This window comes from Pseudorasbora parva, chromosome 5 (assembly GCF_024679245.1).
Source record: "Pseudorasbora parva isolate DD20220531a chromosome 5, ASM2467924v1, whole genome shotgun sequence".
Classification (NCBI taxonomy): Eukaryota; Metazoa; Chordata; class Actinopteri; order Cypriniformes; family Gobionidae; genus Pseudorasbora; species Pseudorasbora parva.
Genome location: NC_090176.1, coordinates 4880615 through 4907453, shown reverse-complemented (window position 1 = coordinate 4907453; position 26839 = coordinate 4880615). Strand labels below are relative to the sequence as shown.

Genomic DNA, 26839 nt, shown 5'->3' with positions numbered 1-26839 from the left:
CCAATGATCAAAAGAGTAACGTATTGTCATATCATCTGATTTACCATCATTACTCTCCACAGGTGGAACCTCCTCGCTCTGGTCCTCGTGGTCATCTTGACCTGAGTGGCTTTCTTTGGCCTCTTTCCTTCTCCTCTGGAAATAAGCATATAGCCCAAGTGCAGTCAATAGCACCATTTCGACGTCTCAAGTAGGCTAGCTAGCGTAGACCGCAAGATCTGCAGCAAGATCAACGGGTTGTATTTATCTGTGATGACTGAAGTCGTGTACAGATAAAAGTTGAGTAAAATTGACATGAAATGCTAGCAAATCGTTGTGAATAAAGCTCGAGTCGAGTGAGAAACACAAGAAACACTAAAATCAGCAACGAACAGCAAGAGAAGGCTTGAACAAAGCATAAGCACTTTAATACCTGATACTGTGACGTCACAATGTTGATGGAATCCCAGAGAAGTTCCAGTGATTGGTCCATTCTGTGCTGAGGGCTTCTGCCTCCATTTAGTGTCTAAACTAGTTTCATACATTTACAAACTGAGCCTAAAATAACAGAAAGAAGCTTTTTAATGAAAATAAAGGTCCATGTTTAATAACAATATTCACAAATTTGAATTAAAATGTTTAGTGAAATTAGAAAACCGTTACTTTAGTTGTATACATGCTCTTTATCCATATATTTAGTTCTAATGTTACAAACTTAATAATCTCAAGGTTGTGGGTTTTACACCATTCTTCTGTAGTGTGGTTTTGGTGAAGTGTAATAAAGTAAACATCACGAGTGTTACTTTACCTTCTTCTCACCGCGGTTTCCTGATGGTTTATGGAGCAATTACTCCGAGTCTCTTCTGTCATTTCAAAGTACTGTTGTTCAATTACAGGATTATTTTCATTTCAAAACGGCAAAATTAGACAAGAGTTTATTTGTTTGCCCAATTATTTTTTTCAGTGATATGCTAAAACAGCTGTCAAACTCAAATATGAAATGTATAATTTCGCTGCTGCTTTATCTTACCTCGGACATTATGACAGTTAAACTGAGGCGTCGCGCGCTCTGTGAACAACATAAAGCCCGCCTACTTTGATCTGATTGGTCTCAGATATTTTGATATTGACGAGTGACTGACAGACGCTGTGATAACCAACTGGAGATATTGGTGCTGCTGAGTTTAAACTATATTAGGCGATTATTTCTCAAGCTATTTTATGCCTACACCTCGGAAAATACAGAGGCCTGGACCTCGGCTATGGCCAATTCACAAACAAATGGACAGTTTTCCCATGATTTATATATAATATTATTTTCCACAACGCTTTTCGTCGTCTATTTTTACCTGCATCGCTTTCCGTAACTGTGAGTTGCGCGCGGAAGGTCCGATCACGGGAAATAATCCCAGAGAAAGAGGTAAGGATCTAATATTTAACTAGATTTACATTTTTGAAAGACAAACTTGGATAAGCTTGACGATGTTTTTTTAATATCACGAACAGATGTTGGGTCGCTCAAGTGTTGCTAGGGCGTCCTAACGTATAGACATGATCCTCAGTTAAAAGTCTAAGTCTTAGACTGACACAGACTAGAATTAAATTGTTGAATAAAGACACAAAAAGTATTCTCGAGTGTTTCTGACAGGAAGTGTATTTTATGAAGTATTTTTAACACTTAAATTACATTCATGATTATTACATTATACATGGTAAGAAAATGACAGCATGATACTTTACAGAGTTGTGTGAAATTAACATTTCTGTTTTTTCTTCTTGCCCTCAGAAGGGCCACACCATACACACTTCCAGCTAGATATGAATTTCATCAGCTACATCAACTCAAACAATAAAAATAATAAACAAAACATTCAGCAGACTAATGGATTTCAATAAACTAGACCTTCTACATGACAATTCCTGTAAATAACACTTCAGGACATTGACCACCAGATGGCACCATCCCTTGTGATCATTTTCGATCAATCCCAGGGATGAGCAATATGTAGCCTACTTGGGGGGGTCATGAGCCTGAGCCTGAGCCAGGCGGTCTCCCATCCAAATACAGTATACTAACCAGGCACGACCCTACTTAGCTTCCGAGATCGGGCTCAGGGCGTTTGTCCAGAATTGTTTAGGGCGTTTGCCCTTTGCCTGGTTTTACCAGACTCGTACATTTCATTTGTACAGAGAGTCTGGCCACTCTCCATTGACAAGCGTTAACTTCCGCGAAGGCGGGTACTCTGTTGAAGTTTAAAACTATTGGATCTGTCGAGAGCCGCTCTGGATTTGCCATAGCCAATCGTTAACGTTTGGTCGTGACCAGGGGCGTAGCCATCTTTTCAGAAGTGAGGGGGACAGAAATGTTGTAATACCATTTTTTTTTTTTTTTTGGACCAATATAATTTATCGCATTTCTTGCTTGTAATTGGGCAAGATATCAAATACACTGCTGAACAATAACCAATAATTAATATCTATAATATTATTCTCCTATTCTCCTTTTTTTGTGCCAATTTTAGTTTATATACTACAAACACTTCTGCATTAAGACTCCATAGATTTTATGCAATGTAAAAAAAAAATATATATATATATTCTGATGTAACTCATCTGTTCTCTCTGTGAATATATAGTAAAATGTAATTTATTCCTGTGATCAAAGCTGAATTTATCATCATTACTCCAGTCTTCAATGATCCTTCTCTAATCATTCCCAGATGAGGATCTGATGATCAACACACATTTAGGATTATTATCAGTTGTGCTGCTCATGGTGATGCTTAATTTTCTAAACATTTGTGGTAAAATTAAAAAAGAGAGAAATTAATACTTTTATTGATCAAACATGCATTAAATTGATCACAAGTGATATTTTTAATATTACAAATTAGATAATTTATTTAATAAATGCTGTCCATTGAACTTTCTATTCATCAAAGAATCCTGAAAAATAAAATGTATCATGGTTTACACAACATTTTAAAACAGCACAACTGTTTTCAACACTGATAATAATCATAAATGTTTGTTGATTATAAAATCCTCATCTGAGAATGATTGGTGAAGGATTATGAGACTCTGAAGACTGGAGTAATGATGATAAATTCAGCTTTGATCACAGGAAAAAAGCTGTTTTAATTTGTAATAATATTTCACAATATTACTGTTTTAACTATGTGTAATGATGACAAACAGGCTATGCCGATGAATAACTATTCAAGCCATTAGATAAATCAACTTAAAAGTTTAAAAATGGTCATTATAGACGGGTCAAACTAGGTTTAAATTAAAAATATATATATTTCTAAGCATTTTTGGTCAGTTAACGCTTCACTGAATTCCAAAGTCACTATTCTGATTTGTAAAATGTTTCAGAGTACAGTTTTGATAGCCTTTCAAAGGTGCAGTGTGTGATTTTTAGCAGCATCTAGTGGCAAGGTTGTGAATTGCATCCATCCCTCCCTTTCAGAGCACATACCGAAGCTACGGTGGCGGAGACAGGACACAAATGTCGTCAGAGAGAGCGGAGAGTGACTAGCGCTCTGAGCAGTTTGTCCCTTTAGGGCCACTGTAGAAACATGGCGGCGACTACACTGTAGGGGACCCGTGGTGTATGGCGATAGAAACAGCTCATTCCCAGGTAATAAAGACATTACGGTTCATTATGAACGATCTTTATACTCCGCTGAAAACATAGTTATATATATTATATTGCATTTCTGTCAATAGATCTCATAAATACTACACACTTCACAGTTCACCCAAAAAATGTAAAGGGGTCATGTAATGCAATTTTTTGTACATTATATGATTCTAAATGTAAACGTTGTAATATACTTTTTACCTGGACAAAAACAGCTGTGGGAGTCTCTGAGGACACATCATATCAATTTGAACCCGGAACAAGATGGCGGCCCGGCGAGCTGGACGTTTCTGAATGGTTGGTTAACATAATGCCACTTTGATCTATCGTTGTATGTTCTGGCAGGGTTAGGGTAGTGAGATACGAATGCTGTGTGTTTACTGATGTACACGTTAGTTCATTGATAGCTTGATCTTACAGCTAATGTTTTTTTCTGTAAATGTAGGCTTGTCATTGATGCGTAACGTTATCTATAGCCCCGTTTCCACCACAGGAACTTTACCCAGGAACCAGGAACTTTGGGTGGTACTCGGTGTGTTTAGACTGCAGGAACCAGGGTCTAAATGAAGTTCCGGGTAAATATTTCCCCCTCCAAACGGCCCTGCTCGCGAGGTAGTACTTTCTCAAAGTTCAGGAACTTTCGAGGGCGGGACTTGGGCGCTGAACATGCTGATTGGTTGAGCTCAGGCAGCATTTTAGTTCAACCGGCATTTTTAAGTCTTTTGCGAGGTTCGGTCTACGTTCAGTAATAATCAGTCTTACACGCCGCGCTCATGTTGACAAGAGAGGAAAGTTAATTTTTCTGAGGGGTTAACTTTTTATTTCGTAAGTTATGAAGATAATGTTGGAGTAATGACACAGCGTATATTGCCACAGGCAGTTTTTACTTTAACTGTGCCTGACAGAAGATTTTTTTTTTTCTCAGATGATTATTTAAACAAATAAATAGCTTATAATATAATACTGTATTAGTCCTGGTGGCCGTTAAGAGTTGCTATGGCTTCAGTTAACACACTCAGCTGCTGGAGAAAACAGCGTTGACATTTCTGATGTGGCAGACAAACTGCTAATGTGACAAAATGATTGAAAGTCATCACATGCAAACACCAGATCGGTTTAGATAACGTCTCATGTAAACAGTTCACTAAATCTTTCAATCGGTACACACAAAAATGATTACTGTCCGTTAGGGCTATCATTTTTGAAAAAAATCTAATTGAACGGAATTAAAATATCAAGCAATGCATTCGAATATATTCAATTATCTACAACGCCGTCATCTCCAGCAGCTGGAATGTGTTTACGGATGCCATAGCAACTCTCAACGGCCACCAGGACTTTACGGTTTTAGAAAAGCTATTCATTTGTTGTAAAGTGTAATAATCATCTCAGAAAAAATAAATTCTAATGTCAGGCGCAGTTGAAGTAGTTAATGATTGTTTGCTTACATAGGCGTAGGGACAGTGTCATTATGCCAACATTATCTTCATAACTTCTTATGAAATAAAAAGTTTATCCCTCAGAAAAATGTATTTTCCTCTCTTGTCATGCTTGGTGCATGAGCGCGACGTGTGCTCTTCAGTGGTGAAGGCGCGCGCTGTGTACATCACATAAGGACGCACACTCAAAAGTAATCCGGTCAGGTCATGGTGAAATGTTTAGTTTGATCGATTCATGAAAAGGTTTATCCACCCATCTCAAAACGATTACAATTTCATTCAGTTTGGGCATTTTTATTACGATTGAGGTGTTTATATGGAGTATTTTCCTTCAGATTGGACTTTTAAACTGATTACAGTGCTCCATGTAAACGCACCGACAGTAAAAACAATTGCGCTACATGGCACTTTAAAAACCGGATAGTTTATTTATAGTTCGATTATGGATATTTCACGTCATCTTCGAATGCATATCGAAAACTGACAGCCCTTGTCCGTCACTGGCTTGGAGGAACAGTCGCGTGCAGTCCTACATCACCGGACTAATCTGCCTAATCTTCTCGGTACTTTATCGCGGTGGAAACGCAGACAGCTGTAGGTCTGGGGGGGAGAAAAGTTCCTGTAAAAAAGTTCCTGGTACAAATTGTTCCAGGTAATTTTGGTGGAAACGGGGCTTATGTAGGGGATAATGTCCACCCAGCCGGTTGTTATCGCAGAATAAACCCCGCCAGAGTGATCAGGACCCCGAGGCGAAGCGGAGCGTCACTCTGAAGGGGTTTATTCTGAGATAACGACCGGCTGGGTGGACATTATCCCGCTTATTACACGGCTACTAGTCTCAAATAAATTAGACACAAAATATTGTCTTGAGATTAAATATTTTATTAGCTCTTCCGCAAAGCTTCCGCAAAGGAAAACAGTTCCAACCTGCTTTAAGCCTTTATCTATTGCTGCTAAATGTTGAAAATGAATGCTGAAAGGGTTAGTTCACCCAAAAATGAAACCAAGCCTATGATTTACTCACCCTCAAGTCATTATAGGTGTTTATGACATTCTTCTGTCAGACAAATACAATCAGAGTTATATTTAAAAAGTCCAGGCTAACGTTAATCCCAGAAGTAGTTGTAGTTGTGTTTGAAGTCCATAAAAATGCAGCTGTCCGTCAAATAACGCGCTCCACACGGCTCCGATGGGTTAATAGAGCCTTCTGATTCGAATCGATGCGTTTGTGTGAGAAAAATATCCATATTTAAAACGTTATAAAGGAAACCTGCCTTGAAGTCTTCCATTGTAGCCCACGGCTGTTTAAGCCACAAGATGGCGCCAGCGTTAAGCACAGAAGTAGAACCGGTCAAGATAACTCGCAGTACCCGTATGAGCGGGTGTTATCTGGAAATAACATACCGGTGGAATGCGCGATTGACCAATCAGAATCAAGTATTTCACAGAGCCGTGTAATAAGCAGTGTTAGGTACAACTGAAGCACTGACATTAGTATACCACAGTAATGTTGACAGACACCGTTATTAACCATCTAACGTTACAAAAGTGTGACACGTTAACTTTATCACCAGCGTACACAGTTTGTAATAACACAATAACCATAACATGTTGTTGTTGGGATTATGAATTATATTGAGAACATCATACATAGAAAGCGTGCCGTAATTTAACGTACACACTTTAGCCGCATTCATCGTGAAGCATGCACACAGTTCAAACTACACGCTAAAAAATTGGAGTAAAAAACAACCCCATGTTGGGTCAAATATGGACTAACCCAGCAATTGGGTTGTTTTAACCCAGCGATTATGTTGTCTTAAGCAAAAATTTAACCCAACCGCAGGATTAAAACAACCCAATCGCTGAGTTAAAACAAATCAATTGATGGGTTAGTCCATATTTGACCCAACATTTGGGTTAAAACAAACCAGCATTTTTTTAGAGTGTACACTCGCTTCTTCTGGAGCTGCAGCAGGAACACGAATAGCTGTCACCGATCCTTTATTCAGGAGCGTCTTCTTAGCCAAACCTGCTTTATACTGACCCTCGTTTATAAAGCAGTCGGTATAAAGCAGTTATTCGTGCTGTTAAATTATAGACTACATTCGTATTAATACTGCAACAAATTGAAACACGTTTTCTCTGGATCTCCCAGCGATGTCTAGGTCAGACATTCTCAACGCTGTTCCTCGAGGGCCACTGTCCTGCAGAGTGTAGCTCCAACCCTAATCAAGCACACCTGAACCAGGTAATTAAGCTTTCTTTCTTTCTTTCTTTCTTTCTTTCTTTCTTTCTTTCTTTCTTTTTTTGCCTAAACAAACCAAACCAATGGAGAAAACGCACCAGGTTTGGAAACCAATGCTCTGAGGCCTGTTGCATGAAGCTAGCTGAACAAACTAGTTTAGAGTAGGTTTAGAGTTGACAAATCCAGATAAATCCAACCTGGTTTAGATCAAGTTCAACCGTTTCTCAAAGCTCGGTATAAACGTTCTCTGTCCACTCAGGTTTAATCCAGAGTTAGCGATTAACTCTGAAGCGCGTGCTCCTGAAAGTGACACGTGCGGCAAACAGCCAATCACAGCGTCCGTTAGATTCACTTCTCTTTTAAGATTGAGAGATCATTTTGAAAATGATTATGAAATTAAATGTGTTTACAAGGCTGGAATAAACACTGCTGCTGCAGCGAGAGTTTGAGAATGCGCTTAAAGAATATCTGACTATATCAATGCATGATGTATCAAAGAAATATGCCTAATAATTATAGGTTCACAAAGAGCTCAAATGAATACAAGTTGTTTAGAATAATTATGAATGCATGTGTTATGCATTTACATCAATATTTGTCTACTTGTCAATTAATATGATAATTATATGAATATACTATATTAATTAAAAGTAATTTGTATAATAAAAATATTATAAATAGCGCCAAAGGATGAGCAATTTTAATGTGCAAATTTTTTTTCACTACAAACTGCTTTAATCTGGAACGAGAGCTACAGGGGGCGTGGCTTTATTTAGTCTTTACTTGGAGCTGATCCAGTTTGATCCAGATCCAGGCTGGTCCAGTTTGATCCAGATCCAGGCTGGTCCAGTTCAATCCAGATCCAGGCTGGTCCAGTTTGATCCAGATCCAGGCTGGTCCAATTCGATCCAGATCCAGGCTGGTCCAGTTCGATCCAGATCCAGGCTGGTCCAGTTTGATCCAGATCCAGGCTGGTCCACTTTGGGTTTGTGATCTCTAACCCAGAATAAAACTCGGCTCCAGAGCAGGTTAGCCGTGTAGCGTAAGTTACCATGATGATGAACACTGATACTGACACCTACGGAGGTGTTTTGGCCTTGACCCTTACACACAGAGATTGTTCCAGATTCTCTGAATCTTTGGATGATATTATGCACTGTAGATGATGATAACTTCAAACTCTTTTTTTTCTGATATTGCTCCTCTATTTTCCGCCGCAGCATTGGGGGAATTGGTGATCCTCTGCCCATCTTGACTTCTGAGAGACACTGCCACTCTGAGAGGCTCTTTTTATACCCAATCATGTTGCCAATTGACCCAATAAGCTGCAAATTGGTCCTCCAGCTGTTCCTTATGCACATTTAACTTTTCCAGCCTCTTATTGCTACCGGTCCCAACTTTTTTGGAATGTGTAGCTCTCATGAAATTTAGAATGAGCCAATATTTTGCCTAACATTTAAAAATGTCTCACTTTTTAACATTTGATATGTTATCCCCTCTTTGAACTGTCACCTTATCGTGGTGGAGGGGTTTGAGTACCTGAATGATCCTAGGAGCTATGTTGTCCGGGGCTATATGCCCCTGGTAGGGCCTCCCAGGCTGGACTCTCTACCACTCTGGAGTTGCCCATGGAGAGAGGCGGCGGGCTGGAGTGGGTTTGCTTATAGCCCCCCAGCTCAGCCGCCATGTGTTGGAGTTCACCCCGGTGAACGAGAGGGTCGCTTCCCTGCGCCTTCGAGTCGGGGATAGGTCTCTCACTGTCATTTGTGCCTACGGGCCGAATGGCAGTGTAGAGTACCCGGCCCTCTTGGGGTCTCTGGGAGGGGTGCTGGAAAGTGCTCCGACTGGAGACTCCATTGTTCTACTGGGGGACTTCAATGCCCACGTGGGCAGTGACAGAAACACCTGGAGGGTTTGATTGGGAGGAACGGCCCCCCTGATCTGAACCCGAGCGGTGTTCTGTTATTGGACTTCTGTGCTAACCACGGCCTGTCCATAACGAACACCATGTTCAAGCATAAGGGTGTCCATCAGTGCACATGGCACCAGGACACCCTAGGCAGAAGGTCGATGATCGTCTTTGTGGTCGTCTCATCTGACCTCCGGCCGTATGTCTTGGACACTCGGGTGAAGAGAGGGGCGGAGCTGTCAACCGATCACTACCTGGTGGTGAGTTGGTTCCAATGGCAGAGGAGGAAGCTGGACAGACTCCGCAGACCCAAACGTACTGTGAGGGTCTGTTGGGAACATTTGGCTGAACCCCCTGTCAGAGGGATCTTCAACTCCCACCTCCGGCAGAGCTTCGACCAGATCCCGAGGGAGGCTGGAGATATTGAGTCTGAATGGACTATGTTCTCCACCTACATTGTCGACGCGGCTGCTCGGAGCTGTGGCCGTAAGGTCTCCGGTGCCTGTCAAGGCGGCAATCACCGAACCCGGTGTGGTGGACACCGGAAGTAAGGAATGCCGTCAAGCTGAAGAAGGAGTCCTATCAGGCCTGGCTGGCTTGTGGGGCTCCTGAGGCAGCTGACAGGTACCGGCAGGCCAAGCGGACGGCAGCCCGGGTAGTTGTGGAGGCAAAAACTCGGGCCTGGGAGGAGTTCGGTGAGGCCATGGAGAAAGACTATCGGTTGGCCTCGAAGAGATTCTGGCAAACCGTTCGACGCCTCAGTAGGGGGAAGCAGTGCCCCACCAACACTGTCTACAGTGGAGATGGGCGGCTGCTGACCTCAACTGGGGATATTGTTGGACGGTGGAAGGAATACTTCGAGGATCTCCTCAATCCCACCGACACGTCTTCCTTTGAGGAAGCAGTGGCTGAGGGCTCGGAGGGGGACTCGTCCATCACCCGGGCTGAAGTCATCGAGGTAGTTAATAAGCTCCTCGGTGGCAAGGCACCGGGGGTGGATGAGATTCGCCCTGAGTACCTTAAGTCTCTGGATGTTGTGGGGCTGTCTTGGCTGACATGCCTCTGCAGCATCGCGTGGCGGTTGGGGACAGTGCCTATGGACTGGCAGACCGGGGTGGTGGTCCCTCTTTTTAAGAAGGGGGACCGGAGAGTGTGTTCCAACTACAGGGGGATCACACTTCTCAGCCTCCCTGGGAAAGTCTATGCCAGGGTACTGGAGAGGAGGATTCGGCTGATAGTGGAACCTCGGATTCAGGAGGAGCAGTGTGGTTTTCGTCCCGGTCGTGGAACACTGGACCAGCTCTATATCCTTCACAGGGTGCTGGAGGGTTCATGGGAGTTTGCCCAACCAGTCCACATGTGCTTTGTGGATTTGGAGAAGGCATTCGACTGTGTTCCTCGTGGCACCCTGTGGAGGGTGGTCTGGGAGTATGGGGTCCGGGGCCCCTTGCTTAGGGCTGTACGGTCCCTTTACGACCAGAGCAGGAGCTTGGTTCGCATTGCCGGCAGTAAGTCAAAGTTGTTCCCGGTGCATGTTGGTCTCCGGCAGGGCTGCCCTTTGTCACCGGTTCTGTTCATAATTTTTATGGACAGAATTTCTAGACGCAGCCAAGGGCCGGAGAGTGTCCGGTTTGGGGACCACACGATTTCCTCACTGCTCTTTGCGGATGATGTTGTCGTGTTGGCAACCTCAGACCAGGACCTTCAGCATGCACTGGGACGGTTTGCAGCCGAGTGTGAAGCGGCTGAGATGAGAATCAGCACCTCCAAGTCCGAGGCCATGGTTCTCAGTCGGAAAAGGGTAGCTTGCTCACTTCAGGTTGGTGGAGAGTTCTTGCCTCAAGTGGAGGAGTTTAAGTATCTTGGGGTCTTGTTCACGAGTGAGGGAAGGATGGAACGGGAGATTGACAGACGGATCGGTGCAGCATCTGCAGTAATGCAGGCGCTGTACCGATCTGTCGTGGTGAAGAAGGAGCTGAGCCGTAAGGCGAGGCTCTCGATTTACCGGTCAATCTACGTTCCTACTCTCACCTATGGTCATGAGCTGTGGGTCATGACTGAAAGGACAAGATCCCGGATACAGGCGGCTGAAATGAGCTTTCTCCGCAGGGTGGCTGGGCGCTCCCTTAGAGATAGGGTGAGAAGCTCGGTCACTCGGGAGGAGCTCAGAGTAGAGCCGCTGCTCCTTCACATCGAGAGGAGCCAGCTGAGGTGGCTCGGGCATCTATTTCGGATGCCTCCTGGACGCCTTCCCAGGGAGTATCTGCTTAGTCTGGGCGTCTCTGCTTAGACTGCTGCCCCTGCGACTCGGCCCCGGATAAGATAAGGTAATGGATGGATGTTATCTATATTCTATTGTGAATAAAATATAAGTTTATAAGATTTGTAAATTATTGCATTCCTTTTTATTCACAATGTGTACAGTATCACAGCTTTTTTGGAATCGGGTTTGTATTACTGACATGCTGTGGAAACTGATATATTGTGGGGAAAAATGATAATAATAATACTCCATAGCATTGATTTTCTTTTACTCATTCTCAATTCACATTATAATTCGTTACATTTATATAGCGCATTTCTAGGCACTCAAAGCGCTTTACATATAAGGGGGGATCTCCTCAACCACCACCAGTGTGCTGCACCACCTGGATGATTAATTAAAATAGACCTGCAACGACAGTCTTCAATGAGCAAGAGACTCATTCACGTCTATTAATCATTTCGGGTTATGATGATTAAGTTGTTTTTTTAAACGATTATTTAATGTCATTTGATATGTCCAGTCAACATATTAAAACCAGATTACTCATAACATGCAGTGGATTATAGTGCTCATGTGATGTTCAGCACAGTCTGAAGTGATTGGATGGCTGAATGAGGCCACTTTTCACCCCTAAAGGGCGAAGTTTATCCATACTTACAAAACAAGGCAACCAATTTTTTAGAAACAAGATGAAATTCATAAATCTTTCTATATTTGTACTTTTGAATGACTCACTCATAGTCTCTCTGCATATCAAGAAAGTATTGTAACAAAAATATAAGTGGGCAATGCCGTTATATAGCTAACACTACTGTAAATAACCTGCAGATACAGAGCTGTGTGAAAGGCATTACGAGTTGCTTCCTTGTACAACTTATGAGGCCATATAGATATTGGATCTTTTTGGGGGGAGTGTAAGAAGGTGATTTGACAATCTACTCTATTATTTATTTATTTATTTATTCATTCATTCATTCAGTCATATATTTATTTAAAAGGGGACGATGTACATTAATCAACATTCATAAATGTACACAAATTAGCCCAAAGGCTAGTTTTATTGGTAGTCCCATTGCCAGATGTTATCAGGCCTAAAACTAGAGAAAATAAATAAGAGAGAACAACAAAAACAACAGTAATACAACCAAACTTGGAGATTCTTTCTAATCTTTGGAGATTAATTCGTCTTCTTGGTAAAATCTAAGTAGGCCTCATCTAAAAAAAATAGCATATTTCATCGGACCAATAAAAGAAAAATGTTTTTAATACAAAAAAAAGTCAACCTTCAAATAATTATGTTCAGTTATGCACTCAATACTTGGTGGGGAATCCTTTTGCAGAAATGACTGCTTCAATGCGGCGTGGCATGGAGGCGATCAGCCTGTGGCACTGCTGAGGTGTTCTGGAGGCCCAGGATGCTTCGATAGCGGCCTTAAGCTCATCCAGAGTGTTGGGTCTTGCGTCTCTCAACTTTCTCTTCACAATATCCCACAGATTCTCTATGGGGTTCAGGTCAGGAGAGTTTGGCAGGCCAATTGAGCACAGTAATACCATGGTCAGTAAACCATTTACCAGTGGTTTTGGCACTGAGCAGGTGCCAGGTCGTGCTGAAAAACCAAATCTTCATCTCCATAAAGCTTTTCAGCAGATGGAAGCATGAAGTGCTCCAAAATCTCCTGATAGCGAGCTGCATTGACCCTGCCCTTGATAAAACACAGTGGACCAACACCAGCAGCTGACATGGCACCCCAGACCATCACTGACTGTGGGTACTTGACACTGGATTTCAGGCATTTTGGCATTTCCTTCTCCCCAGTCTTCCTCCAGACTCTGGCACCTTGATTTCCGAATGACATGCAACATTTGCTTTCATCCGAAAAAAGTACTTTGGACCACTGAGCAACAGTCCAGTGCTGCTTTTCTGTAGCCCAAAAGTGTCTTGACCTGGGGAATGCGGCACCTGTAGCCCATTTCCTGCTCACGCCTGTGCACGGTGGCTCTGGATGTTTCTACTCCAGACTCAGTCCACTGCTTCCGCAGGTCCCCCAAGGTCTGGAATCGGTCCTTCTCCACAATCTTCCTCAGGGTCCGCTCACCTCTTCTCGTTGTTTACATTTACATTTAATCATTTAGCAGACGCTTTTATCCAAAGCGACTTACAAAAAAGGGGAGAGTAATAGAAGCAACGGAACAGACAAGGCCAAAAACCTGTAAGAGCTGTAAGAAATCTCAATTAATTAGCACAATACACAACAATTTTTTTTTTTTTTTTTTTTTTTTTTTTTTTTTTTTAAAGACAGACATCTACAACAAAAACATCGTTGTGCAGCATTTTTTTGCCACACTTTTTCCTTCCCACAGAATTTCTTTCTGTGTCTTACCCTCTCGCTTGAGGGTGTCAATGATGGCCTTCTGGACAGCAGTCAGGTCGGCAGTCTTACCCATGATTGCGGTTTTGAGTAATGAATCAGGCTGGGAGTTTTTAAAAGCCTCAGGAATCTTTTACAGGTGTTTAGAGTTAATTAGTTGTTTCAGATGATTAGGTTAATCGCTTGTTTAGAGAACCTTTTCATGATATGCTAATTTTTTGAGATAGGAATTTGGGGTTTTCCTGAGTTGTATGCCAAAATCATCAGTATTAAAACAATAAAAGACCTGAAATATTTCAGTTGGTGTGCAATGAATCTAAAATATATGAAAGTTTAATTTTTATCATTACATTATGGAAAATAATGAACTTTAGCACAATATGCTATTTTTTTTAGAAGGACCTGTAATTGCCTTCACGTGTCTAATTGTATGTTTGAAATTGTCTATAAGTGTGAACTAAGTAAGCTTTAGTTTCCAATATTACTATTTTAACTGATCAATTAAATGCTATGGTGGATTCACCTTGAATCTCAAATCACATTTAAAGACCAAACACATGTATAATAAACCATAATATTACATTTCCCCAATAAAGTTACTAGCCACCAATTGTCTTTTAATTTTTTAAATCGTGCAATCCGTTTTTGCAAAGAAAGCATTTCCTTTGTGCAAGATCAGCCTAACATAACCACAAATTCCCCACATTGTGATTGTCAAACAGATCTGCTAAGAGCATCTTGACGTCATGTCTACCATGGAAATGTCTAAATAGCGTGTGTTGATCTGACTCAGTAACCGCAGCTGCTGTTAAACTTCATGCGAAACTACTATAAAGAGAGAAATGGAGAGTAAGAGCCATTGATTTTAAATTTATTTGAAAATATAACATCTTTATAACAGAAACAATGAATAAATGTGTTTAAAATGCACAATTAAAACCTGAACACTAAAATACTGTGCAATTACAACTGGAAATGATGTTGTAGGTCTTTTATAGGAAAACAAGGCTAAATGGTAACTGTGTAAAAGGTGGATAATACAGATCATAGCTAAATAAATAGGCTTATTAACTTGATATTTTGAGGTTAAGTCAAAGGTTGTGTATCCAACCAAAATACTGGCACATGTATACAGTCAAACCAAAAATGATTCAGACAGCAGATATATTTTACTAGTGTGTACAGGACACTATAGTGCATTTATGTAAGTGAGGATAGCAAAATAAAATAAATTTTGACATATTATACCCAAATATTCTTCATTACCAGTAAAAATTATACAAATTTGGGCCCAGAGTAATTCAGACACTTTGACCTGAGCATGTTTCGCTGAAGTGTGTTTTCTTTAATTGCTAATGTGAACATTGACACCACAGACTGAACTAAACGAAGCATTGCTTGGTCATTGGTTGAGCTAAACTATATATATATATATATATATATATATAGTTAAACTAAAATGTATATTATATATATATATATATATATATATATATATATATATATATATATATTTTTTTTTTAATTTTTTTTAAACTGCACGTATAGATAATGATATAATTAAAATTAAGTGCCACTTAAGTGTACTTAAAGAGAATACACTTTAATGACAATATTTCTAAACACACTTAAGTACACTTTTTTAAAATTCACTTTGTAATAATATCTAATTAATTTGTTTTTTTTAAAAGTACACTTTCATGACAATATTTATAAACACACTTTAGTGCACTTTTAATAAGTGCACTTTATAATAATATCTAATTAATTTGTACTTTAACAAAGTACACTTTCATGACGATATTTATAAACACATTTTAGTACACTTATAATAAGTGCACTTTGTAATAATATCTAGTTCATTTTCACTTAAAGAAAGTACACTTGTATGCAGGGGCGTGGGACTGGGGGGATAAAGGGTGCTGAGTAACCAGGGCCCAAGGCAGGGAAGTCCGTTTTCTATACATACACATACATGGTACGGGGGCCCAGCAAGATGGTTTGTACCCAGGGCCCAAAATTTTGTGCTACGCCCCTGCTTGTATGACAATATTTATAAACACACTTAAGTGCACTTTTTAAAAATGCACCTTGTAATAATGTCTACACCTAAATTTACTTAAACCATTTTAATTATGAGTTTGTTTCATAAAGTGCACTTATTTTACTAATGACAAAGCACATGGAAAATAAATGATTAAAAAAAAAAATTAGTTGTCCAAATTTACATTGGTTAATTTATTTTTCTTCAAAATTTCACTCGCTTACACTCCAGTACAACATACTGTTGAAATGTTATAACTAGCTCCTATGAACTCAACTACAAGTGTCAGTTTTCTACATAATTTGACATTGTCAATCTTTATGAGAGGAGTTGCCTAATGTACTGTAGGCTACTTTACATCTGTGTAGAATAACCTACTTTCAATATTATGTTGTTGTATGGCCATTAAACACACATTTAATTGCATTAATTGCAAGAAAAAGTTGAACAAATCTAAACCAAATTAATTTGCATTAAAATTCAGTTAAAATGGGCTACATTTAATTTTAATCAGACTCACTGTAAACATGATTGACTTTTAGTTAGGTGAATGAGTCAAGTTCTCTGAAATACAGTCCAACTACACAGTGTTAGAACAACCTGATCAGAAATGGATAATTAATAAGTAATTTATAATCAACATTTAATGCACGAAATATCTTATTTTATATTTATACTTAATATTTCAATGCGCATGCGCCAAAAATACTACGTCATGATTTTGAAAAATGCGCGGTCCGCCATGATTGCGTCATCGCGATGCGTAAGGAAAATGAAGCTGAAGAGAACAGACAACTAGGCCGTGGGCCGGACCTCGATATTGTGAATTTCACAGATCCCTGCCAAGGAACTAAGTAATTTGTTTAAAGATGGCATGTAAAAAATCTTTCAAGTGGTGTAAGCATTGTTTCCAAAGTTGATTCATGCACATTTTATGAAGATATCAATTTAAACTCTTAATTTTTTTAACAGGCAAATTTGTAGGACCACTAAATCGTAGCGTCAGAAAACGTAAACAAATAAACCCGTCTCCTTGACAGCATTGTTGATACTGTAACATTTCCCTTTGATAACGAAATCCTTCCATTATAATAGGCTTTATATACTTTTTATTTATACAAACTATACTATACATTGTGCACTTACCATCAGAAGACTTCTAACGCTGTTGATCACCCGTAGGTGGGCTTGTCACCCAAGTTAATTTATTTAAATTTGACCGCATAACAACAAAGCGGGTCGCGATTGAAAGCCGGTGCGCGTCAATATGAAGTGCTATATACATGTTGCTTCTAAGGCAAAAAGCCCAATAGCTGTATTTGCGAAATAAGTTGGGCATCATTTGTTCAGTGTGCCCAGAAACGGGTTGACCTCAACACTGCTGAGAGTTTAGTAGCTGAAAAAGCCATAGCAAAATTTAACTTAACAGAAACCTGGAGAGACCAAGATGTGCCAATCAATGTGGGCTTCCATAGGGAATGCTACATGCTTTTCACCAATAAAGATCATATTGCAAGAGCATGTAGGAGGAGAGAAAAGGCAGCCAAAGATACTGAAGGTATATATCAAATCCATTAATTCTACCAATTGTCTATTAAAATAAGTGTGTATTGGTGCATCATGTATGTGTGTATTCTAGTTAGTTAAAACATTTATGTTAAATAAACCACTCAATACCAGTGAATCTTAATTACACTGTGATTTTTAATTAATTAAATTTTTTTTTACATTATCTTAAAAATTGTACAGAAAAACTGGACATTTAACAAGGGTAAAAAAAAAAGATTCAAAATAAGATTACAGTAAATATTGTGAAGTTGACATTGACTTGAACAAGTCATTGTTTTTTTTGTTTTTGTTTTAGAATTTTTTTATTTGAAACAAAGACATCACATGTTATTACTAGACTAAAAGTAATCACCTTTGATAAACACATTTCTGTCCCCTTTTGTAATCTTTAGATAAAGCCCACTTGCTGCCAGAGGAAGTCAGTGATGACACTGCATCCAAGGTTCGGGTTTTGCGTTCTGCATCAGATTGCCCAAGCCTCACAAAAAGAGCTCCCATCTCCTGCCTGTTGGATGCCTTATATGCAGAAAGAACCAATACATAACTGATAGTCACAGCAGAAAAAGGTCAAAAGAAAAACTAGCTCAGTGTGAAACATTAACTGCAGGCAAGCTAATGCTTGCTGCAGAGGAACGGAGGGATGAAAGTCTACTAGTGCACATACGTGGGAGGGATCTTGTAGCATCAGAGGCCATGTATCATTTGAGCTGCTACAGACGTTATACAAGACATCTGCCCAAAATTTCTCGCGAGGGAAATCCAGAAAGTAATCCATATCAGGCAGGCTACAACCATTTCTGTGAGTCAGTGGTGGAAGAGAGGTTGCTGAGAAACCGTGAGGTGTTAAGGCTGTCCTGGCTAAATGGCCTTTTTTTAAAAAATAGTTAAAGAACAAGAAGGTGTTGACATTTCAACTTACAAAGCTTTTTCCTTAAAAGCCAGACTTCAAAAGTCACATCCATTTTTGAGATTTCTGAAATCATCGAGAAATTATTTAGTATATGTTGATGACTTAACTGCTGATGAAGTAATCCATGATGAAGTAATCCATGATGAACCGTCACAGCCATCATCATCAGACAATAGTGAAGATGACACAGAAACAAGTCATGTTGGAGCAGGGCAAGGAACAAAAGACTCAAGACTTCTGTATCATGCAGCCATGTCACTAAAGGAGATTATAGATGCCAAGTGCAAAACTACTCCTAAACTGCCATGGCCACCCACAGCGCAAGACCTTCAGATGGACACTGCCTCAAATATGGTACCAAATGAATTATACAATGTCCTGGCCTGGTCAACAAGTATGACTACAGAATTTAGAAGTGATGGTTTGTGTGCCAATGTTAGTGTTGAGAATAATCAGAAGATTGTGTCATTGTGTCAGGATATCATGAATCTTGCGATGAGAGGACACTGGCTAATGCCAAAGCATTCCTCCTTAGCCATGGCTGTACGACATACGACAGGATCAGCTCAGTTGATAGGAATACTGAATGGTCTAGGGCACTGTTCCTCCAACTCACAAGTACTGGAACATGACACCGCTCTAGCAGAGCTGCAATTACAAAGAGGTGATACATACATTCCACCAAACATTACAGTTCAAGTGCAAATAACTCTTGTATGGGACAACAACGACTTTGGTGAAGAAACACTATCTGGAAAGGGAACAACACATAACACAAATGGTATTGTAATTCAGAGGCCAATTACCTGTGGTGTGTCTACTTCTGAGACAGTATCTCTGCAAAGAACAAGGAAAAGGTCTCTTCAACCACCTCACGCCCATATTGACACCTACATTAGAAGAAAGAGGACAGGGCCAAAACCTTTTGGATCAAAAGTGAAACTGGAACTAGAGAAATACATGTATACACAGGACTCTGCACGAAGACTGGATAGCGCTTACTTTTTCATGAAGACTCAAGAAGTCCATGGCAGTGCTTTACCTGGATGGACTGGTCACAATACACTGCTACAGAGAGGTACGATTCCACAGCAGTCTAGCATTGGTTACCTGCCTGTGATTGACACCAGTCCAACAGACCTAGACACAGTACACACCATCCTCACACGTTCAATAGAAATAGCAGACAAACTGGAGCTTAATGAAATTGTGTTGGTAATGGATCTGGCCATATACGCAAAAGCACAAGAAATTCGTTTGGGATGTTTGCAGACAGCGCTCTGAGGTTGATTGTCAGTGTGGCTAAAGCAAGCAAGTCCAAGGTAGAGCATTTTGTACCAGACACCTACAGAACCATGAGCATCAAGAATGCAGAACGAGAACGACGTGCTGTGAAGGGCTCTCAAGTCATTAAAATATATTCTGAAGAACAGAGGACACCAAAGCAATGGGTTAAGTTCTTGGCATGTGGTGAAAACAAAGAAAATCTCCTACAGTTTTTCTTTGAGAGATGGTGCAAATCCGGAAATTATCTGATGGATGACCTCACTTTAATCGTTGGACATGGAAGAGAGTGCCATGCTCTAAGAAAAAGACAAAATACAGCTGATCTGCAAGTCTTACCAATGCCAGATCTGTTCACAGTACAGGAAGAGGCAGACAACCGACTTCTGCTACACTGTGCACATGCTGCTAATTACAGCAGACATATAGTCATCAGAAGTCCTGACACTGATGTGTTTGTTCTGGCCCTTGCTTTTTACAAAGAGGTTGGGACTAATCTATACTTTCACACGGGAAAAGGAGTCAACATGCGCACAGTTGAAGTTAAAAGGATCCATGACCAACTAGGAGAAGAAGTGTGTGATGCCCTGATTGGTCTACATTGCTTCTCTGGCTGTGACACAGTGAGTTCCCTGTATGGCATAGGAAAGGTAAAGCCAGGTAAGAGACTCTTGGCTAATCGTGAACACTGTGCTACATTAAAAAAAATGGGCACAGCTTTCACTGTACCACCAGAGTGCTACGAGGCAGTGGAGGCATTCACATGCAAGCTCTACGATCAGAAGGGCATAACAGATGTCAACAAGGCAAGGTGGCAAATGTTCAAATCAGGGAAATGTTTGGAGAGAAGTCTTCCTCCAAATAAGGACTCCCTTTACCTTCACATTCAGCGAGCAACTACCAGGCTGCTATATACAGGTAAAGAAGCTAGGAACAGAAAAAATAACAAATTAGTACTGTAAGAACAAGTGATACTAAGAATACTAATGTTACTTAGAGGTTGTCAAAAATACATAAAAATGTATTTTGAAATAAGATACAAAAAATTCAAGCTGTAAAGGTATCTAATTAAAAATACAAATTAAATCAACCATGACATGTATCAAAATAAACAGTAATTTGTATTTTAAAAATACTAAAATATTTTTCCAAAACAACACAATTTTGATCATAATTGAAAGCTCTTCACTGTTTAAAAATTAATTTTACATGCATGTATCAAAAAAATACTGTCCATGTCTGCCTGATCTTGAATATATACCAACAAACTTTCTATTCCTCTGTTCTACAGGAGAAGTTTGCAAAGCCTGCCAGACATACCTCCCCCAATGCAGCATGGATGGAGGATCGAAGGGGAATTCTACGCAATTCATTGGATGACACTTCCACCAGCACCAAAAAGTGTCTTGGAGCTTGTGCATTGCCAGTGCAAAGCATCACAATGTGTGGGGGGAAACTGCACATGTAGAAAGCACCAGCTACCATGCACAGACATGTGTCTATGTAGGAACCAGGGTGCGAACTACGGGGGAGCTAGGGGGAGCTCGGCTCCCCTAAATAAGACATGGGCTCCCCTGAAAACGTGATTTGTGAAATTTTGGGGGGTCTCAAAAATATTGACACTGTGTTATTTTGAGGTGCAATTTCATTTTTATGTAATGTAATCATTGTGGATTATTATTTGTAAAATTGCTAAAAATATATAATTAATTCATGCATGACGGCAGTTTAAATCTAATTCACTTCAATAAAGATAACTATACATGCTGTTCTTGTCATGACCATCAAGGTGTGGTGGCACTGCGGTGCAAATTCCACTCATGTTTAGTACATGTCAACGCAAAGATTCGCAGAAAAAACAAAAACGAATATCCACTTCTTGATCTTGGATTTCTGGAAGAACAGAAAAAGAGGCTGACCTCAAGCCTCTGTGGTCGCTTCTGTGTTAAGGCATGTTATTCCCAATTATGTGTTGTGGCTGGGTTGATATAGGTCTGCGCGACTATCGATTGAATTATGGTATTCTTCTGTAGCCTGACGAGTAACTTCAACCGTTGTTCATGTGAACTCAAAGACAGCCGGATGCTTTGTTTATAGATTTGTGGACTTTTTGACCTATCAATTCTTGTTTTTTTCTTCCTTCATTAAAATCAAAGATGTTCTTCAATGATTGTAAATTGTATATTAAGAGTCTCCGCAATGCATTAAGCAATAGATTGACGCGTTCGTCTGTGTGTGAAGGAATATACACGTCCTCTTTTGTGTATAGGGATGCCCCCCCCCCCCCCCCGAAAAGTGGGCTCCCCCAAAGGCTAATGCTGTCTAAGTGCAACACAAAACATTGTGAGCATGCAGCCATTGGCTTAATGCATCTTTAAATAAAATGACACTGATAAAGTTAATCTGGTTCAAGTTCATTTTTGTCTGGGCTCCAAACAGTATTAGGGGAGGATCACAGGCTTAACTTTAAATAAAATAAATTCATACAGCTAACGTTACCGGTAATCTACACGGAAGGGGCTGAACGATGGGGAAAAACTTGAAATCTTAATTTATCTTCTTCTCCAAGACAAAAAAAAAAACTTCAGCGTAGATCATTTTAAGACTAATGCAAATATGCCATTGCTAAACTCTTTACAGCAATAAAACCAAACATACAGTTAAATAAATAATTAGCTCGTGGTATCCACAGATAAAAAGCTAATGTTAATCACACCATACTAAGTTACCTCAGGTGCTAACGCTAGCTTAACATTACCCACGTGTGTAGCATTCGGTACTTTGCTTATATTAGTTGTACAAATACTGATAGTACACTGATAGTAGTAGCTATTTTGATGGCGAACATGTGCCAAGACCCATGCATTCAGACTTTTTACAACGTTTCGGACAATGCTAGTGCTAATCAGTTACCTACCGTTTCCACGAGGTGTGGTGCAGCCATACACTGTAGCCAATACAATGGTTTGCCGCTCCACTTTCAGTTCACATCCGGGTCTTCAGGCACTGGTTCAAATAATGATGTGATTGGCCAACTCAAGTTGACAAGGTAACAACACAAGCTTTGATTGGTTCTTACTCCGGCTAACCGTTTGTGGTTAGATAGCGAGATTATATCTACATTATATTTTTAATGTGCAACATTTGATGTTGGAAACAAGTAGTAATGTACTCAACAACGGTTAATATAACCAGTTATAAAAAATGAATCAGTTCCCTGGAGGAGATCTATCAAATCGGAAACTAAAGGAGAAAAATGGACTTGGCCCACAGCCTAAACAGGAGCGAACCGTTTGGATCATTACAGATGAGACGTTATATGCTACAAATAACGAGTCAAGTAAGTATATCTTGATATAAGCTCTCTTGATTTTACATTTTCACCGTAACATGGTAGCTCTCTATTACGGTGTAGTTATTTAGTTTAATCGCAGATAGGATAGACGCACTATGGACTCGGGAGGTGAATTAACGTTAATCATGTTTCCTATCATGTATCTAAGATTGCATTATAATAATTTCTTAAATCGGAATGTGATCGCCGGTGTGGGCATGTTCAATGAATTTGCCTGCTGTAAATACAATATTTTAATCAAACTCCTACTTTTTAAATGGACAGAAGACATTTAACGTTATATACATTTATTCCATATATTAACATAACGTATAACAACAACCAGTAATGAAATAATGATTTAAATATGTTCTTTTCTTTTTGCATTTGGAGAGGAAGATGTTAAAGTACTATTTGTGTTTTTAATATTTTGTGCTTATTTTATTTTATTTTTTATTTTGTAGGATCAATACAGATGTGTTATTGGCGATCCAGTGCAAGCTGTGTGGAATCACGGAGCCATCTTGATGAGGTCAAGTTAATGTTAATTATGAATTTATGCCCAGCCATGACACAAGCTAAAACATTGCTATCAAGTCTTTCGCTTTTAAATGCTTTGCATCTTGTCCATTTGTAAGTAATACATTCCCACTTGTGCATTTACAGATCCCCTAATCATTATATATTTTACAGGCCACACACCCAAAGGAATGGAGCCGCAGCATTGCTGTGCCAGGCGTGGTAAATGCAGGAACATCCTTCATGGAGATGGTGCGGGTAAGCTGAAACTTGCAAGGCAAGATGAGGAAAAATGCAAGAATACTTTTCTCAATTTACATTGGTCTTGGGTTATTTATCTATATTTAAGTTATGTTTAATTCCCTGTAAAGTAGGAATAAAAACCATTATTAAAATGTTCTCTCTTTTTAAAGTCCAGTGTCAGTGAAGATGATGTGCTCAGTGGGATACGTGAAGGAACCTCTCCAATCATTCTACCCTGATGACTGAGGTAATTCATCACATAGGGGATGCAGTTGTGGTCAAAAGCGTACACACACCGTGCAGAATAAACTGCTTCATCAGGGCAGTACTAGATAAAAAAGAGACAACATGCTCATTTTTATGATCCCTCTTATGGCTATTTCTTTTTTCATACAGATACTGCTGTGTGAATATAAACTGTACATCTATCGTTTTAATTTAATTGAGCCAATTATAATAATGGATAGATCTGTTTTATAAACAAGTTTTTTCTTTGCGTTTTCTTTTTCTTTCCTCAAGGTATATCTTTTTTTCTTTCCTGCCTCTTTGGAACATGTCCATTCACATCTACTGTGGAGAGATGGTGCACCAGTTTCCTACTGATGGAGAGCTTCTGGGACACTGACATAAACAGCACTTTCCAAACAACTTGAAAATAGTTGGTGACAAACAATTTTGTGTGCCTTTGGAGTTCTTCAGTTTTTTTTTTTCTTTTTTTCATTCACTGTAATGCTGGAATAAGATTTTAGAATAAACCTTTTGGTCCTAATTTTGGTGCTAGTAAAGGTTTAAGAGCTTATAAGTTCAGTAACACTTTACAGTAAGATCTAATTTGTTAACGTTATTTAATGTATTGGCCAACATGATCTAACAGTGATTTCTTTTTATTTATTTATTTTATTTTATTTTTTACAGTGTTTATTAATAGTTGTTGACCTTGCTTAATAAATTATAGTTCAAAGCTAGTTAATTAAATTTATAGTCATTGTTCATGCAAGTTAACAATGCATTAAATAATTAACATATACAGCTTTTGATTTTAAGATTGCATTAATAATAGGGGTGTAACCGTACACAAAGCTGACAGTTCGGGGAGAGAACACTAAATATAAAAATGCTTCTTCTTTTTTTTTATTGGTTTACTGAACAAATTGTAATTGTCCTAATCTAAAGGTTTCTTAAAGAATTAAAAATATAATATAAAAAATATCTCTGCTAATTATGATTATTATTACCTTTATTTAACCAGGAGAAAAACTCACTGAGATTAAAATGTCCTGTCCTGGCCAAGATAGGCAGCTGTGTTTGCATGTACAGTTATACATAAAAAGTCACATAAAAAACATAAAACATACAACCAGTCAAAAACAATTACACACCATTCATTTACTCTCAAAATGATGTTGTAAAATTTTAAAATGACTGAATGTCACCAGATCTTTTAGCTTCAACTCAGTCTGGAGCAAATTCCAATCTGAGGCTGCGACATATCTGAAGGATGTTTTACCAAGCTTAACTCTAACAAAGGGCACACAAAGATTTTAAATTTGATTCAGAATGTAATATATAATTGCCTTGTTGTTTCTGTTTAATCAAACGACAAAGAATGCTGTATAGTGTGGACTATATAGGGAGGCCTTACTTGCACTCGCATTGTATGCAAACGTGTAAACTTCTCATAAGACCGTTTTTGCATTAACTTATAAATCTAATTATAGGTTAGATTTTTTCAGGTTTTCAGGTTAAGTAGAATATGATGAATATATAGGCTAATATAATGCATACATTTAGTGAAAGAGTTCATCTCTCTCGTGTTTTATCGACATCTTTCTGCTGTTGAAACACTGAACGATTACACGATGTGATACGTTTTAGTAAGTTGTAATGTATCCTTAACATACCTTCTGATGTTAATTCATGTTTATTCTTTGACTATGACAAGGTGATCACATTCACTCGTGCCGCGGTGCTGCTTGAACTGATGTGTCTATGATCTGTCACGTCACATTAAAGAGAATCAAAATGGCATCACTTGAATTTCATGATAAAATTGACAGAATACATATGTTCTTATGAAAACTTGTATTGAAGTTAACTGCTAACTGTTAAAGATTGCATTCGTACCGCTCTGTACACACGTGCACTGTACCGGAAGTCCTTTACCGAACCGGTTTGGTATGAATACATGTGCCGTTACACCCCTAATTAGTAAATGTTGAAATTAACATTAACTAAGATAAATAAATGTTTATATTATTATTCATTCTAAGTTCATGTTAAATTAAGTAGTTAACTAATTAAACGTTACCCAAAGTTTTGAATCTTAGTGTTGTACATGAAACGATTCTTTTCTTTCCATTTGTTTGTATTTATTCATCTGTTGTGTGAGGTAATTTTCTGTGATGGGTAGATTTAGGTACCTTTGAATGAGGGAGATATATAATAATGCATATAATTACATATAATTGCATATAATCCTCATTGTCCTCCAGACTCTTTCTAAATGAATTTGTGTTTGTGTAAATAGTTTTTTGGGTTTTTCTTGGGCATAAAAAAAAAGTTTTTTTTGTATATTTGTTTTACAGATTGTTTTGTCAATAAATGTAGAGGATTTAAATTTGGATGTGTTTATTATACGAAATTGCAGCTGTATTATTTGAAAAATGTAATTATGAATGTATTTCATTATATTAGAGTGTACATGTAAATTACGTTAAGGTATATTTTAGTTCATATTAATTGCTTGTTTTTAAGACAGTAGAATGGATTATGAAAGTACATATAAAATTGTATTTAAGTCCCACTTAAGTTGTTTAAAAAAAATCACTCTTAATGGCAACTTATTGCATTTTATTTCAAATTAATATGTGATACATTTGAGATCAATTACATTTAATGTGTATTAAGTGTGTCGAAAACATTGCATTTAATTTACACTTAAGTGTATATTTAGCTGACATTAAAGTATGTTTTAGTTCACATTAATTACTTGTCAGTACATTGAGCAGTGCACTTTAATTACAATTTTAATACACTAGAAGCGATTATGAAAGTAAAGTTTTATTAAAGTCCCACTTAAG

General features: G+C 38.9%; 2 long non-coding RNA genes across 6 annotated transcripts in view; one reads left to right on the top strand and one right to left on the bottom strand.

Moving 5' to 3' along the window:
* Positions 1 to 37: 37 nt before the first annotated feature.
* On the bottom strand, positions 38 to 1010 carry LOC137075918 (uncharacterized). Of its 2 annotated transcripts, none has more exons than XR_010905117.1 (3): positions 788 to 1010; positions 413 to 537; positions 38 to 135 (listed from the first exon to the last, which is right to left on the bottom strand). It is a non-coding gene; the product is annotated as an uncharacterized lncRNA (long non-coding RNA). The 2 variants fall into 2 exon arrangements; XR_010905118.1 differs by having other exon boundaries at positions 106 to 218.
* A 139-nt stretch (positions 1011 to 1149) lies between these two features.
* Positions 1150 to 26839, top strand: part of LOC137074968 (uncharacterized) — a 77643-nt gene continuing 51953 nt past the window's right edge. For 2 of the 4 annotated variants that reach the window (XR_010904967.1, XR_010904968.1), the window contains exons 1-4: positions 1150 to 1399; positions 3452 to 3622; positions 3841 to 3922; positions 7223 to 7315. This is a non-coding gene — a long non-coding RNA (uncharacterized lncRNA). The remainder of the gene's footprint in view (positions 1400 to 3451; positions 3623 to 3840; positions 3923 to 7222; positions 7316 to 26839) is intronic. The other 2 variants (XR_010904970.1, XR_010904969.1) reach the window with 1 other exon arrangement.